The sequence below is a fragment of the Quercus suber genome, unplaced genomic scaffold (genome assembly GCF_002906115.3).
Source record: "Quercus suber isolate HL8 unplaced genomic scaffold, Cork oak 2.0 scaffold_16, whole genome shotgun sequence".
Lineage (NCBI taxonomy): Eukaryota > Viridiplantae > Streptophyta > Magnoliopsida > Fagales > Fagaceae > Quercus > Quercus suber.
The window spans coordinates 1,035,041-1,053,246 of NW_027069481.1; the positions used below are offsets into that span (position 1 = coordinate 1,035,041).

Consider the following 18,206-nt stretch of genomic DNA (forward strand, 5'->3'; position numbering starts at 1 on the left):
TCCCAATCAGCAAATCAACCCTCACTCGCATGAACTTAGCTTGGTCTGCTTGCCAAGACCGTTTGTCCACCTCAATGACTCTCCCTATCTTGCCACCAATATCTCTACTAGCTTCTTCAGTCATATGTTCAAACGGTAATCCCCACACTTGGACCTAGAATGGAGTATGAGTGAAGTCTAAGTTGGCTAATGATAAACCTCTCCTCCACCGACACAAGAGCAAGAGATTATTTTCAAAATTCCAAGGCCCACTTCTCTCCACCGATTCTAGCTGATACATAGAACTAAATTTGAATTGCAGAATATTATTACCAACCTCAACTATTCTAAGATCAAAGCCAAGCTTCCACGCCGATCTCAACATGTTCTTAAGAGCTCTTTGGTTTTGATTGCGATCTGCCAGTAATCTTCCAAACAAGCTCAGAGTACACTCTTCCAGCAAGTCTGGTGTACTATTAGAAGAAATGAAAATATCTTCCTCCTTTTCTTTAGTTAACTGTAGATTTTTCAGGCTATCAATAATGGTATTCTCAATGGCATTCTCCATATTATGTAGTGAACAGTGGTGATACAGAGTGAGCAGAGATTAGAAAAAGATAAGAGAAGACCTTTAAGCTTTTACACCTAAGGGAGAAAAGTCTCGCTTCCTGACGAGAGAGAAATAGGTCCTACATGGGAGAGAGAGAAAACATGTGTTGAAAGGTAAAACATGTCCGAGCTACTATTGATTGAATATGAAATTAATGCCCATATAAACTCACAAACAAAGAAGCTTAGGTCCAATCAAGTTTTATACCTTGGGCTTATTTGGTTTAGCAAAAACAATTTGGGAAAGTTTACTTGTGCTCAATGAACTTGCATGACCATTTACTGAATCTAGTACCCCCCCCACATCTATTGCATCATCATCAAAATCATCATACGTCCTGAGTTGTCTGTTTCATTTCAGCTTCAGTTAATTATTACTTAAAATTTCAGAAAGAAAAACCAGAAACAGTACACATTAAACGAGTATTGGGCTGAGCCTTTGGTATTATGATTGAAGGCCCAAGGAATAAAACCCAAAAGAGCAAGCCTGAACTTGCAGTTATAAGCTAGCACGTGAAAGGCACATTACAAAATCAGGCTTGTGTGATGTCATGTGCAGTTATTACAACGGTTACATATTGTTAGCCGTCATTAAAAGAAGTGGAAGATTATACGGGTTACTAGGACAAAAGGGGCTTTTGCCCTTTTTGGGCAAATTAAATAAGAAAATGCCCCCCTTCTCAAACTAAATAGAGAAATGCCCCTCTTTTGAAAATCGAGTTAGAAAAAAAAAATTTCTAAAGCTCTATAGCGGCGTTTTTAGAGAGCCTATAATGACGTTTTAAGGACCTATAGTGACGTTTTTTAACTTGACTTTAAAGAAATCGAGTTATAGGTAAAAAAAAAAAAAAAAAAATGCCACTATAGGTTGATTTCATTGCCTATAACTCGATTTTATTGAAGTCGAGTTAAAAAATGTCACTATAGGCTCCCTAAAAACGCCACTATAGGGCCTAAATCGATTTTTAGAAACTCGATTTTCAAAAGAGGGACATTTCCCTAATTAGTTTGAGAATGGGGCATTTTCCTATTTAATTTTCCTAAAAAGTGCAGAAGCCCCTTTTGTTCGGGTTACTAAGCAATAACCAGCATAGTAAACATGGCACAAGGATGAAGCTGCAATGTACATGTGGCGTTAGAGACATTATAATTGGCATGTCCTCAATGTATAAATAGAGGCCTCAATTAATAAAGAAAAGGACAGCAAGCCAAACGAACAAACCAAAGAATTTGTTCAAAGCACATAACAACGACCATAGAATATGGACTAGTCTCTTAGAGCACGTTTGGTACACTGTAATGATTATTACATGGGAATATGAATAAGTATTACAAGGAATACATTAAGTTGGAATGTAATAAGTATTACTATTCATTAGTTTGGTAAACATGTAGGAATAGAATCCTAAATATACATTCACAATTTAGTATAGTATAAAAAGAATGTGTAATTAAATCATTTTTAAATCAAATTTCCTAAAATACACTTATTTTAGGGTGTTTAAAATAGAGCTAATAATTAACAATAAGGAAAATCTATTTTCTTTCATTTTGAAGATGTGGCAACTAATGGCTTTTTAAGAAATCTTTTTAAAAAGTTATTACATAAAGTAAAGGAATAGATATTCAGTACTTTTGATAAGAAATACTTATTTCTCATTTTGAAGAATAACTATTCATAAGGAATAACTATTCATTGTAATAAAAACCTAACCAAACAACTGAATAGTTATGCTATAAGAATATCTATTACATTATAATGTCTATTACAATCTACCAAACGTGCCCTTAGTGTTTTAGGCATGTAAGGAGATCTTCATCATATGCTTGTAAGTTTATGTCTAGGTAATTGTATTTGTGAATATAATTACAGCAAACTTACCTGTGGTATGGCCCGTTTTCACTTTGCCTACCCGTAGTTTAAAACTTTACACTTTGTCCACCTGAGGTTACTTCCGTAACCCACCTCTCCATTTGCTGTTAGAAAAACACATTTTTAGGCAAAAACAAATATAACAAGAATAAAAAAGTTAGGGTTTTTCATTGCTCATAAACTTCAAAGGGAACAAATTGGAGGAACAAACAACAAACCCAGATTCAGTCCTAAAGAAAAAAAAATTTCAAACCTAGATTAATTGAAATTCCCTTAAACATTCCCCAACCCATAACAAACACAAACCCAACTACACAAAAATCAATCCAAACCAAACAAATCAACCCATAAAAATCAACCAAAGAATTAACCCAAACCAAGTAATCAACCAACAAATTTGGATATGCGAGAACCTCCCTATCAAAGACTCCGACATCTCTTCCAACCACCTCGACTCCTCAAATGGCACTATCCTCAACGGAACCAAGTTACAACTAAACATACCTCACGATCTCTCCGATGGCAATTCTTTCAAGATTGGCGAGTACACTTCCATCCTTGTCAACATCATTTCTAGCCACGATGAGAGCCAACTCAGACAGAACCCTAGGCACCGAGCCACCCAGACAGTTTCCATGGAACAGGTTTCAGAGATTCGAGGCCAGAGCGGTAGGGTTTTGAAAGAGGCAGAAGAAGCTGAGAAAGGCGAGGTTTTGAATACTAGGAATCAGATGAGAGATCCTCTGAGAAAAGCTAAGGGTTTGAAGAGTTATGAAGATGGAGTAGACAGAGCTCGGATTCTGTGATCCCTCTTGTCCTTGGTCTCCTACAATGCCAGAAGCACGTGATCCATGGAAATGGGTCCACCTTTCTTCTTCTTGCTCTTGCTATTGGGGTTGGGGTTGGGGTTGGAGTTGGGATTCAGATTAGGATGCTGTTGGTTTTGGTTTTGGTTTTGAGTGTCAGTTCTTGTGGGTCTGTGTTTGTGTTGCTAGGTGTAGTGGGCCTGGGTTTTGAAGCCGTGTATGATTTTTGTGAATGACTAAAAGTATCTGAAAGGATTTTTGTGAAATTAGAGTAAAGCACTTTCAAGTGTAGGATTTTTGCAAATGTTTTTTAGGATTTGTGCGAATATGAAAATTTTACTTGGATTGATTGGCTCAAGACTGTTCATACCAAGAGAAAGTGTGTTCTTGAACCCAAGCTACAAAATCCCCCACTTTGATCTTGTTAGTTTGAGTTTTTTCTGTTATTTTTTTATTATTTTTTTTTTGTTTTGTTTTTAAAGGAGAGAGACATAAAATTGAAGGTGAAATATATTTTTACCCCTGATTTTAACAAAGGTGGGTAACAGATGGGTAATAGATTGAAGTTCAGGTGGACAAAGTGTAAAGTTTTAAACCACGGGTAGGCAAAGTGAAAACAGGTCATACCATAGGTGGGTTTACTATAATTATCCCATATTTTAAAGTTTATTGTAATTATACATGTTTGGCATAATTTGATCTATATGAATGTCCATTTCAATACAATTTAGTGCCATTATGATTGAATCAACTGAATTTTTGTGATTTCCCTTTAATCGAGATGATTTGCTTTAGTACAATTCCAATCGAGAAGACTTATTTCGAGCTCTTTGATTTTGAAATGATGCAACTTGTCTTAGTCAACTAGACATTTAATTTAGCCTAGTCATTTTAAGAATTTAGTCACATAGCATTTCTTATTCCCTTTAATTGCTAACTTGTGCATTAAAAGGTCTAATTAAGTTAGATGTTTCCGGACTCCAGACCCTAGTCTTTGAGGTCAAATAGTACTTCAAGCTAGTAACAATGTCTTGAGAACCATCTCACGGTAGCATCAGTTGTGTAAGGTTCATCTCAAATAGCCTGCAAGCAACTGTAAACACTAAAATTAATTTCTTTGTTCAAACAGCTTTATCAGGCTTTGGAGCTTTGGAACGAAGGATACCCTCTTGTTTCAATCTTTCTTCAAGGGCAACTCTTACTTTTAACATTTCCATGCTTTGTACACCTATACACCAACTTGATCACTCTCGCCATATTTTTAACTGTTGCACATCAGCCAAATTGCAGCAACTAATATTTTGTGTTAGTTGAAAAGGTGAATGGGGACATAGCCTAGATAAGGCAAAGTAGCATAAAAAGATCCATATGTAGAAGACTCCAATTAGTTAGGATTGTAGCTTAGTTTTGTTTTTTTTTTTTTTTTTTAATTGAGTTAAAAACAAAAATGTCAAAGGGAACAGGTGGATTTTAAGTTTTTTTTATTTTCTTTTTTTTCACAGTTTTAATGGGAAAGTAGGATCAGCATGCTTTAGAAGTGTTAAGCTATTACAAAATGGAATGTTTGGTATCAACGAAATACTTGTTCATGTTGGTACTCTTTAATCTTCATCAAATGTGGCAGTATTGAGTCTGAATTTGTTAGAGGAATTTCGAGTAGTTTTGAACTGAAAGATGAGACCACAGTCTACACCAGTTGGTTCTACTGCTAATAACTTAATAGTGCTTGGATGCAAAGGGTGCTGTTATAGCATGCAGGTGTTCTAAAATCCCACGAGTTCAAGGCGTCCTGGACTCTTCTTTTAGGAGTAATTTAGGCGATTATATTCTCACAAGATAATAGGATTTATATTTTTGAGGTGATGCCATTAGAGCCTTATAACAAGGATGTTCTTCAAACGCTCCGTTTCGCCATCTAATAGAGGATATTCAAATGCATTTGCTAGAAAGCCATGTTCGCCAATTTCTATATGTTGCTTGCTAGTAGTGGTAATATAGTCTACTAGTCTCTAATATGTTGGCAATTTAAGCAAAAGGTTGCCCTGAATTTTTAGCTGCTTTTTTAGCGGCTGATGTAACTGTGACTTTTAAAAAAGTTATCAATAAATTTCTAACTTTAAAATTTTAAATAACTTAAAAAATAAAATAAAAAACTGGAAAACAAGCACGCCATAACCATATCATATCACTAAAGAAAATTTGTTACAGCAATACCACCCGATTCTAGAGTCTAATAGTCAGTGTGGTTTCTGAATCCCCACGGGATAGTCCCAATTCATTATGGGAAAAAAATAGTGGTATTGATCAGGTAAAGAGCATTAATTGTAGTTATTTTTTTTTTTTTTTTTTTTTTTTCGTACATCATTATTTTGCCCAATCTTTTGTTCAGGGCAAAAAGGCCAAGACAGAGATGACCAATATAGCAAGCGATCCAAGGCAAAGTATCATCCAACGATAATGGCTCGAAAAAGGTACAGATACTAGTAGTAACAACCCCAAGCTGCTAGCAGCACCCCCTATGGTTCCAAAGATGCGCGCAGCCCTTGGTTTCCTATGCCTGTGCAACATAGAAGTCATGCAACACAAGAAACCAAATACATTTATAGCAACTAGTAAAATTCCTGCACGATGTGTGGTGCAACTTATTATTAGTTTTCTCTAATATTTCAATAAGTTTGCCAAGAATCTTGTAGGTTAATTGGTTGGCACCTCAATTTCCAATAGAGATATTCATGATTCATATCCCCAAACTATTGATGTATAAAAAATTTTTGAATAATTTTCCTTGTAAAAAATTGTAATCTTTAGTTATTTTATAGACAAAATAGAAATCATACTATATGTGTGTGTGTGTGTGCTCACAAATTGAAAATTGCATGATATAGTGGCTAATATAGATAAGCATGTTTCATGCCTACTAAAAAAATGCATATCTCCTTCAATTATTGTTTCTCATATAAATGTGGAAAAATTATATTAGAAAAACACACACACACACACACATATTACATGTGACTGAAAGGAGTTAGGAAATTTAAAGGAATAAGATTTATTTTAGTGAATTCACAAACATTTAATTTTTTTAATTGCTCTTTTGTTAATTGTTGTCAAAGCAACTAAACATAAGTAAGAATGTCATATTCTAAATTTATTATTATTATTATTCCAACTAAAAATTATCTCTTATATAGAATTTATAAAAATAATCATATAAATTAATTTGACATAAATAACTAATGCACAACTATAGATAATTAATATAAGCAATTACTCTATTGGCTAATTTGATGAACTAATACTTTGATATAAATGTAAACTTTGTTGATTTAGAATCCTAAATAAAGAGAACTTCTAGGAATGCTCCACATGGCACAACCTCATACTTTCTAATATGAGGTCTTTGCTTTTATATATACTAGTATTTAACCCGCGCAATGCGCGGGATCAATTTATAAATTAGAAAACAATCAATTTAATATATTATACTTAATGTGATGGTAAATAGGAAAGGGGGTTGATGGTTAGTTGTTCATATAATGATGTTAATGTGTAGGTGTTCTTCTAAAAGACAGGCATAACTTAGCATCAACACATGATCTAGAGAAAATATTAATTAAAAATGTTGTGGGTTCGAGAGAATATAGTTATTGAAGTATGAAATAAGTAGAAGAGAAATTTGGTTAATAAAATCAATTTGTAAAGAAGAAATTGGTTGCAAAGTGTGTAACATCCGTTAGTTATCAATCTGTTTGTTTATTATTACTATACATTCTAAAGTATGCATGTTGAAATATGGTTACGAACACATTCTCTTATTGTAATAGAATCAATTGTATTAAATCTGATTCAATCTACATCTCTATACAAAATGCCAAGCCTAAAGTCATCCTCGTGTTGAAACCTCTTAAGCATTGAACTGTTATCAAATGTTAAAACACCAATGTAACACACACCAATGTATTAGAAATTATAAAAATTTAAATTAAAAATTTTAAAATAGCACTCAAAATGTCAAAACCAAAATCAGAATTTAAAACTAATTTATATGTATTATCTTTGCATTTTTTAAAATTTATTATTATTGTTATTATTATTGGAAAAAAGGCAATAATATATTTTTATCTAAAAAATCTTGGGATTTTATGAGAATGTATGTAAGGAAATAAGTTAAAAAGCTTAAAGTTGAAAGTAATATAATTCTTCATAAAAACTTGAATTTTTTTATTTTATGACAGCATTGTATCCTCCTTATCAAGGTTTAATAAATTAGGAAGTCTTAAACTATTGAAATTCATGACACATTAGTGTCTAGATTGGCATAGCAATCAAATTGGTTCATTTTGCAAACTTTAAAGATTACTATTACGTTTATGTCCCTTCTTCAACCTGGATTTTTGCCCAAAATATGGAGTTTGGACCATTCATTCAACACACTATTAATTTAATCTTTTGAACCTGTGTGGAAACTACAAAGTTGAAGTGCATGAAAATTTTCCGCAAGCCATATATATATATATATATACACACACTCACAAAATATCATATTCTCTCTACAGTACCCACATTTACCATTCCACACCATCCAACTGATTGCTTTCACTTGTTAAAAACATGAGCGAAATAGCACTAAGTTGAAAATTTCATATGATCATTGACAGAAAGATTTTAAAATGGTCTTTAACCATGATTAGATGTCCATATTTTATTGGTGCAGTAGAATTTTTAGCAAATTTTTAAGCATTATTTCATTTTCATAATGACTAATAAAGTATATATATATATATATATAANTATCGATTACTGTAGAGTGTAGATTTATTGATGATGTTCCTCAAAGTGAAATAATGGTTTCCCTTGAATTAGTTACTGCATTTTTTAAATAGAAACAAATAGATAGATAAAAAAATTTTTGTGAAATACTGTTTTGCTGCATTACTCAATTAAGGTTTAAGGTTTGGCTACATTTTTCACTAATTTACTTTTTTTTTTTTTTTTTCCAATTTCTTGAGTTCAGTTTTGTTCAGTTTTCTTGAACTGATTATGTTTTGTTGATAACTGCATGCTAAGGGATTACTAAATCAAAGTCTTTTTTCAGTTTATCTAAAGTCTTTAACTTCTCATTCCTAACTATGAATGCTACAAAAGGTCCTCTCACTGATAAGACCATTTATTATACTTCAATAAGAGTTACTGAATTAATTTGAAAGGTCAAATTATGTTTTCATTTTTACATAAGTGCCTGTAGAGTGCAGAGTGACATGATTTGGAGGTAATAATAGATGAAGCTTTTCCTTTTGAGTCCATTAAGGGTTGATTTTCTTAATAGGTCGCAGCTTTCTTTTAAGATTTTTTTTGTTGGCCTGTAATGATTTTTCCTGAGGGAATCTTTGCCTATATATATATAAAAAAATATACACATGCATATATATATATTTTAAATTATCAATATATATTTTCTGCTTCAATTTTGGAGTTTGGTGGGCTTAGACATCACCAACTATAGATTTAGATGCTTTAAAAAACACTTTTATGGTGACATGGTACATAATATTTAACAATGCTTTTACTTGGTTCTCTTTTAGAATAGCGTTTTGTTATTTCCTGTTGGCTCTTCTTTCATATATGGCTGTTAGAGACAATTTTGTGATGTCATCTCTAATCACCTATCTCTAATCACCTATGTTTTGTACTCTTATGTTTTCTTAATAGCCATATTTGTAAGATGGATGGTTTAAAATCTGAATGTTTGGGGAGTACAGTTGTTTTGTAATTTTTTGTAAGTAAAATTATTGGATTTTAATGTTAATTACTAAGTTTTTGCATATTTAACTGCATTTTCTCTGATCGCCTTTGTTTTTTTTTATTCTTGATATTTAATTTTACTATTATTTTTCTATTGATATATGTCTTTGATTTACTAGAATGCTTATTTTTTTTTTGTTTTTCCTTTTGGGATTTCTCTAATGTAAATGACTCTGCCGTTTTTGTTATCTTTGGTGCCGGAAGATTAGGCTTTGCAAAATCTGGGGCTTTGAGTTTAGCTGTTGTAGATGATAACAGTTTTGAGTATGATGATATTACTGTATATATGGGCCAATTCTATGTGATTGATACATTGGGAAATGTTTCGTGGATCAATAATTCATCATTGATAGATACTTTAATAAAGAAAGGAGGAGGGTAGAACATACCAACCGGTATATTAGAGACTGTGATGTCCCAAAGTGGTTGATTTCAAAGTGTATAAGCTGGATGAAGAGTGGGGTCCGATGTCCATCCATCCTGGCTTCTCCCAAATTTGCTTTAGGCCTATGTAAGATAGTACACTTCCAAAGTTTCTTATTGTTCTGCTGTTTTTGAGGAGTGGTTGAAAATATAGAACTTTGAAATCTGAAAGTGTAATGTTTTTTATACAAAGTTGATTATCTCTTAGATTTTAGTTAATATTCCACTCTATCTACATAATTACTAGGGTTAGCTACTTTAAACTTTTATTTTAATGGTAGATAATTGCAGAAAATGTATTTTGTTGTTGTAACTTTATGGTTGCTGGTTGGTGAATTTTCATTAATAAAACAATCAATGTAATTGCTATTAAGTTGACAAAAATTGCATGTAATTCATTTAGTAGATCATGTTCAGTTGGAGGACACCTCTTATTCTTTGAGTTTCACTTAGTAGAATACATTCACAGATTGTGTGTGTAGCAGCCAATGTGGCACGACCACAAAGCTGAAGCTACAAAGGGGTATCAAAGATTTGATTGATTTACAGATACCTTTTTTTATTGAAAAAGTGATTTATATATATATATATATATATACTTTATTAGTCATTATGAAAATGAAATAATGCTTAAAAATTTGCTAAAAATTCTACTGCACCAATAAAATATGGACATCTAATCATGGTTAAAGACCATTTTAAAATCTTTCTGTCAATGATCATATGAAATTTTCAACTTAGTGCTATTTCGCTCATGTTTTTAACATGTGAAAGCAATCAGTTGGATGGTGTGGAATGGTAAATGTGGGTACTGTAGAGAGAATATGATATTTTGTGAGTGTGTGTATATATATATATATATATGGCTTGCGGAAAATTTTCATGCACTTCAACTTTGTAGTTTCCACACAGGTTCAAAAGATTAAATTAATAGTGTGTTGAATGAATGGTCCAAACTCCATATTTTGGGCAAAAATCCAGGTTGAAGAAGGGACATAAACGTAATAGTAATCTTTAAAGTTTGCAAAATGAACCAATTTGATTGCTATGCCAATCTAGACACTAATGTGTCATGAATTTCAATAGTTTAAGACTTACTAATTTATTAAACCTTGATAAGGAGTATACAATGCTGTCATAAAATAAAAAATTCAAGTTTTTATCAAGAATTATATTACTTTCAACTTTAAGCTTTTTAACTTATTTCCTTACATACATTCTCATAAAATCCCAAGATTTTTTAGATAAAAATATATTATTGCCTTTTTTCCAATAATAATAACAATAATAATAAATTTTAAAAAAATGGAAAATTCAATCTAAATCACTAATAACGCTCAAGTTTAAAAGATTAAAATAAAAAACTTTAACAGTAACAAATTCAGCAGTCTGACGGTGTACGAAGGCTCATATTTCTCTCTCTGTTTTACAGTCTCAAATTTCCAAATCACTATTTTAACAACCCCAAATTAATTTTTTCTGTTTAATACTGAGACGGTGTTTAAAATCACTATAAATTCCTTTCAATAGTCACTGCAACTGCCATATGATCTACTGCTTTGCTGCTCTGCCCCATCTCTTCTCTGCAACATTATTTTGTAAAATCTGAAAGTTTAAAGTGTATAGCAATTTATAATGTTTTCTAAGTGAAATTATGGTTTTCTGGTTTTCTATATTGCAATCTGTTATGATTCTAGTTTCATAACATAATTGAGAGCACTAACATACCATACACAAAGAACACAATTGAAGGATGATTCTTTCATGGACCAATCTAATTACGATTCTAATAACATAACATGATTGAGAGCACTAATAGAACATACACCGATACTACTTTTTTTTGTTTTTTCTGCAGGGATATCCAAGCGAGAGGAATTTTAAAAACAGGGCAATCATAGTAAATCTAATTTGTATAAAATTTCACCCCAGATTTCCATTGGCTTTTAAAAAGGGACCATTCAAAAACAACAGACCGAAAAAAATAAAATTTTAAAATAAAACTTTGGTGTGGTTTTGATTATTAAAGATTTGTGTTTTGAGTGACAGAGCAAATTTCCATTTACGCAAACTGAATAACCCCTCGAGTTATACTCTTTAAAGAAAAATAACAAATAACTAAGCATATATAATCACAACTTTCTTGGGAAAGAAACAGAGATGGAAAGCAAGAGAGAAAAAATGAGTTAGGGCAAGAAGGAAAGAACCAAACAAACATCAAAATCTGAAATCTACAAACCGTAACAGAAATCCCAAAATATCAAAGCAAATATCTAAATCTATACCCATCCAACCAAAATACCCAAAAACTAAGTCTTTTTACACATAAAAAGACTTCATACGCCTTCATACGCCTTCTGCTTCTTTTTCTGGAAAAATCAGAAATCAAAAAGGTTAGTTTAGCGTAACTGGAAACCAAGATTTTTTTAGAGGAACTGGCAGACGGTTTTCTTTTTTCTTGATCGGAATCTCTGGAAACAAAGATTGAAGCAGATCAAACAAAATCTGTCATAGAACTAATCTAAAATAGATAAAAATTTAATAAAACATTTTTAACATGCAATAGAAAATTTTAAGAACTTATTCCAGAACCTGTTCTGTAGAAAACAGAATATGCAGCAGCAGAAATACAGCCATGGACATACATCACAGAAACAGCAACAGATACATCATTTTTCTTTGGGTTCGAATAGATGCATCGTTTTTCTTTTGAATGTGGTGTTTCAAGTTTGTTTTACGCATGTTTGTTTTTTAAGTGAGAATTTTTCCTACATGGTAGATAACTAAATCTAAATCTAAATCTAAACCAATCCAACCAAGGACTTCAAACCTAAATCATATTCAATCCCCAGATTTGAAAACGAATAAAAAAAAAACCATTAAAAAGCAATAACTTTACTGATTATGGGGTAATGGGTATGCGGCCTCTCTCTGTGCAGCGTGCATTGGTTCCGACAAAAAAAAACCTAAATTAAGATTGAAAAAGAAAAAAGTAATATCAGCGTAACATTCAATTCTATACTTATTTGATGCCAGTGAAAATTTCTCAAAAACCCGAAACAGAAACGAATCAAAGGCAAAATAAAATCTAAACCTATACAACAAAAAAAAAAAAAATCACAAAAAGTAACATTGCATACCCAAATCTGGGAAAATAAAAATAAAAAATAAAAAAGAGAGAAAAATGTACCGATGCCGGTTTCGACAATCTGCGGTTCCCTCTCTGTATCCCTCTCAATCATTCTATGTTTTAAAAATCCAAAACAAAAACAAATCAAATCTAAACCTATCCAACATGAAAACTCAATTAAAAGTAACATTTCATACCGAAATCTAAAAAAATTTACCGGTGTTGATGGGCCATAGGTTTTTCTTTCTATGTTTTTGTGGTTCCGATGGTCTGATTCTGCCTTTTTCTCTGTTTCTTTCTCCGTGTCCCAGGATCGCCTCTCTCTTTCTCTGCTTCTTTCCCCGTTTCCTCGTTGCCTCTCTCTCTTTCATCGCCTCTCTATTTCTATTTCCGTGTTTCTTTTAATATTAACCGGTTATTGTTTTTATATTTATAATAATGAGAGGCTTTGAAATGGTGCGTAGCATTGCCAAAATATATAAAGTATCGCTTTTTTTAAGTGACATCACTTTTCTGACTTGTCAACACGTCCTTAATTGTAGGCCCTTACTTTCTCTCAGCTTCGTCTATTATATATATATATAGATATATATATATATATATGTATGTATATATATTGATTAGGGCTATCCAGAGACCCACCAACCCGACCCGCCGCCGACCGATTCGACTTCTCCGGCGATCGGCGACGGGTTTGTTCCTCCAAAACCCGAGTTTGGCGGGTCGGAGGTCGGTTTTCCTTCTCCAGAATCCGATCAAACCGATCCGACTGACCCACACGATTTCCGACGATTTTTGGTAGATCCGGTGAGATCTAGACCATTTTCGTCAAGATCTCGGCGAGATTTCACCGGATCTAGCCAAGATCTTGCCGAAAATGGCCTAGATTAGGCCGGATCTAGAGAAACCTCAAAGATTTTGGCCAGATTTTGACCGTTTTCATGCGTTTATTTTCGCCGTTTTCACGCCAGTTTCGCCGTTTTCTGGACTTTCGACCCCGACCGACCCGACCGCCGCTTGTTGATGGTCCGATCCGCCCGATCCCATTATCCCGGCAGTCGACAGCGGGTACATTTTTTTGTCACCCGATTCCGGTGGGTCGGTTCTAGGTTGGGCACAAACCCGACCCGGACCGACCCGTGGACAGCCCTAATATTGATAAGGAGGCCTAGAATCTAAAAACATATCAAACACTCTTCCAAGAACATTTTATCAAAAGCCCCTCTCATGGAAGTCATATAATTATAATGCTAAAAATCCTTCTTATGAAAGTTCACTAAAGTTATACGGCTGGGGCCACAAATCATATAAAGAATAAAGTGATGTTATACAGCTGGAATCAGAAACATAAAAAATAAGTCAATGTTTCTCTATGTTCAAGATTACATTATTTAGTATACGTTAACTCATCATTATTGCACCATTGGATATAAACTACTTTAATATTGTCTCACTATTTAATAAACATGGATTCACTAATGCTTCATTAATAAACATACATAATGATAATTGAATCCATCTCACCACCAAACATATATTATTTGAGCATAAACCGCCGTTGGACATATATTATTTGGACATGAACCACGACTGGACATAAACTATTCGACATACATTATTTGGACATAGACCATTGCTGGACATACCTTAAAAATATTGAACATGAATTATACCATAGCTGGATATGGACTATTGGACTCAACCCATTGTTAGACATATGACATTTAATTAATTATTCTCTAATATCGGACATCACTTAACACTCATAACAATAATTTTCAACTCTTCATTTAATCAAAGTTGTTCAATTAAACATATTGTTTATTTATTTATTTATTTTAACCATTATTATGATTCTAAAACTTTGGGCTTTATCTATTTTGTAGGCTTAAAAATGCACCAAAAGCCATTGGTTTATGTGGCCTAATGTTGAGTTCTGGATTGAACTCCCCAAAATAAATCCAAGCCTAGCAAAGTCACCCCTCCAACGGAAGACATGTGGCTATGCGCAAAAGCAACCCCTAACAATTGGTATCACATCCTAGCTATGCCTGCATTCAAAATTCATTTCAAAATTCATTTCGACTCATGGTCTTAGGCCTTGAGTGATGAAGCAGTTTTTGAGTTAGGTTGAGTGTGACTTTTAGTTACTCATAAGTAGTTTACATTTTGGTCAAAACCCAACTTGTGTCAATTTGTATAGGCTGTTTTCACAAAATTCTGGCATTTTAAGCAGAATATGCATTCTAGACTAAAATTGATTTTGTGAGCTTCTTATTAGTGAAAATACATTTTTGCTCCCTCTATTTTGGGCCATTTTTCACTTTGATACCCACATTATTGAGCTACTATTCTAGTCACTAAAATTCAAAAATTGTTTTCAATTTAGACCCTACCATCATCTTACTAATAAAAATATGCTATGTAGCAAATTGAGTGCACCACTAGCACACTAAATACTAACATGATCATTAAAATAATATTAAAAATGCCATTTCAGCATTTTAATAATAAAAAAGTAAAATAAATAAAATAAATAAATAAAAGCAATATTCTAAGCTTCTGATTTTTTTTAAAATAAAATAATTCAATTAATGTGTTTTTATTTTCAATACTTTTTTTTATAGAATATGTTCTTCTCCCAATAACATGTTTGGTTGCCCAGAAAATTAAAAAATCAAGATTTTCTTTCCTTTTCTTTTCTTACATTATCTTCGCAATCAAATCCATAAAAGCATTGAAACCCAACAAATCAAATTGAAACCTCCAGCAAATTAACCCATAAACTTGACAAGGAAACACATAGAACACATAAACACAATTAACAAGTATTCACATAGATCAAAAACCACATATTTACAAATAAAGAATTCAAAACACAAAGACCTTCAACAATACACACTATCGTCCAAATTTGGAGACCCAACAAAGTAAACCCAAATGAAAACCCAACTAATTCTTTCAATTTCCAAGTAGAAACAAACCCATATGAAACTGAGAAGCCAAACCCATATAAAACCAAAACTGAAGATTTGAGATTATGAACTAAAAATCCGAGTCTTTTGAGTGGTGATGTTGGAGTCTTCAATCTCAACGTGGTCGATGCAATGAGGGAGAACAATAGTGAGGAAATCAAAGAGAGCAGAATCGTGAGAGAGGTTATGGAGAAAGGAGGAAACATGGAGAGCGAGGCAATTGAGGTGATGAGAGAGAGAGAGAGAGAGAGAGAGAGTCAAATCAAGAGTTTGAGAAGAGAAATTTAAGTGAGTTCCTCTTTGGTTTTCTGAACTTGAGTGTGGTTGTGTAATTGGATAAGATAGAAAGTTTAAGATGAAAAGAAAAAACTAAAATAATTCCTTAAAAACTTTATGGGTTCCTCTTTGATTTTTTGGGTTTGAGGGTACTTAATTTAGCGTTTGTTCTTAAGAAAAATAAAAGGAAAATGAATTTCTTCTAGAGGGATTATTTTAGTTTTTTTTTTTTTTTTTTACATGCTAACATGGCATTTTTTTAAATGCCAAAAATAATTATTTTTAATATTATATTAATGGTCATGTCAGCATTTAATGAGTTAGTAGTTCACTCTGCATGCCACATAGGCTATTCTTATTATTGAGATGACAGTAATGACTAAATTGAAAACAATTTTCGAATTTTAGGAACCAAAATAAGAGCCCAAAAAAATATGGGAACAAAAGTGGAAATGGCCCAAAATGTAGGGACCAAAAATTTATTTTCTCCTTTCTTATAATTTTTTAAAAAAAGAAAAAAGAAACTCAATTTCAAGATATTTTATTAACTTTTTTTGTTAGTTTAATTATGTATTTCAAAAAAAAAAGAAGTAAATTATATATGAGATTTAATGAACATTTTAGTTTATTTAAGGCGAAAATATGTTTTTGGTCCCTACATTTTGGGCCAATTCTCGTTTTAGTCCCTAAATTGATTTTGCTCCTTGGTCAGTCCCTGAAATCGGAAAATCGATTTTATTTTGGTCTCTACCATCAACCTAGTAACAAAAAATGCATATGTGGTAAACGAAGTGCATTGTTGGCATGTTATATGCTAACGTGGCTAATAAAATAATAATAATAAATTATATTTAGCATTTTTAAATGTCACGTCAGCATTTAAATCAATAAAAATAAGCCAGCTCAGAAAATTTAAATTAAAAAAACCTTAAATCTATATTATTATTATTATTATTATTATTATTATTACTACTACTACTCCTTTCATTATTTTTTCCGCAAGAACATGTTCTTCAAGTTCTTCCCAAATCTAAGAAATAAGCCAACAACCAAATCAATCTCTATCAAATCCCAAATCCAAATCCAAATCCAAATCCAGCAACCAAATCTAATCTCCATCAAATCCAGGAAAACAAAGAAATAAATAAAATAAACCAACAGTGCAAGTCGAACCCAAAACTAGAGCAAGTTGATCAAGAGCAACCAAGCAAACTTCACATTCTCACGATCAAACCCACTACCACCATCGATTAAGAGCAAGTCAAACCCAACAAAATAAACCCAGAACAAGAGCAAACGATTAGACCACCAATTACCACCATTGCCACTCATTCTCTAAATCTAGATCAAAGCTAGATCCTAAAGAAAAAGCTGAAAAAGAGAGATCTTGATTCGAGAAAGAGAAGATCGGTCAGACCATTTGGATCTTTGGATGTGGGAACCATGATATGAGAAACATACCCACTTCAACACCTTTCTCAACAGCACACACTGATAAATCAACCCCCTTTTCGATGCACATTTGCTTCAACCTTATCGCCATCGATAACCCTGTCGGTCTTGCCCCAACAATAACAACATCATACTCCATGGATCCCTATCTAATTCACTACTGAAACTCTTCAATCCACTCACAAAACCCTGAACCCTTAAAACCCTACTTCCATTTCTTTCACGAGTCCTTAAATTTGAACAATTTAGCGAATGCCCAGATCTTGATTCGAGAAAGCGAAGATCAGTCAGACCAATAACAACATCATACTCCATGGATCCCTATCTAATTCACTACTGAAACTCCTCAATCCACTCACAAAACCCTGAACCCTTAAAACCCCACTTCCATTTCTTTCACAAGTCCTTAAATTTGAACAATTTAGCCAATACCCAGATGAAGAAACCTTACAAAAACCAATCTTGGAGCTGAAAGAACTAAAATTTCGATCAAAATGGTGAGAAAACAAATACCCATATGGAGTTTTTGTTGGAAACAAATATTTAAGGGTTTTTTAAAATTTTCATTTCATTTTTTGTTTTTTTGCATAAAAAATTTTTTTTTTTTTTTTTTTTTTTCAAATTTAGATTTAAGGTTTGTTTTTTAATTTATTTTATTTTTTAGTTTAAATTTTCTAATCTGGCTTTTTTTTATTAATTTAAATGCTGATGTGGCATTTAATAGTGTTAAATATAATTTTTTATTATTATTTTATTAGCCACGTCAGCATATAACATGCCAATAGTACACTCCGTTTGTTATGTGTGCATTTTCTGTTACTGGATTGACAGCAGGGGCCAAAATATAATCGATTTTCTAATTTCAAAGACTGTCCTAGAAG

The 18,206-nt window shown here is 32.5% G+C and overlaps 1 long non-coding RNA gene across 2 annotated transcripts; it reads right to left on the reverse strand.

Annotated features, from left to right (window-relative positions):
• Nucleotides 1-10,803: 10,803 nt before the first annotated feature.
• Nucleotides 10,804-13,047, reverse strand: LOC136071475 (uncharacterized). Of its 2 annotated transcripts, XR_010632759.1 has the most exons (4): nt 12,840-13,047; nt 12,683-12,735; nt 12,392-12,458; nt 10,804-11,861 (listed from the first exon to the last, which is right to left on the reverse strand). It is a non-coding gene; the product is annotated as an uncharacterized LOC136071475 (long non-coding RNA). The 2 variants fall into 2 exon arrangements; XR_010632758.1 differs by having other exon boundaries at nt 10,804-12,458.
• Nucleotides 13,048-18,206: the final 5,159 nt, after the last annotated feature.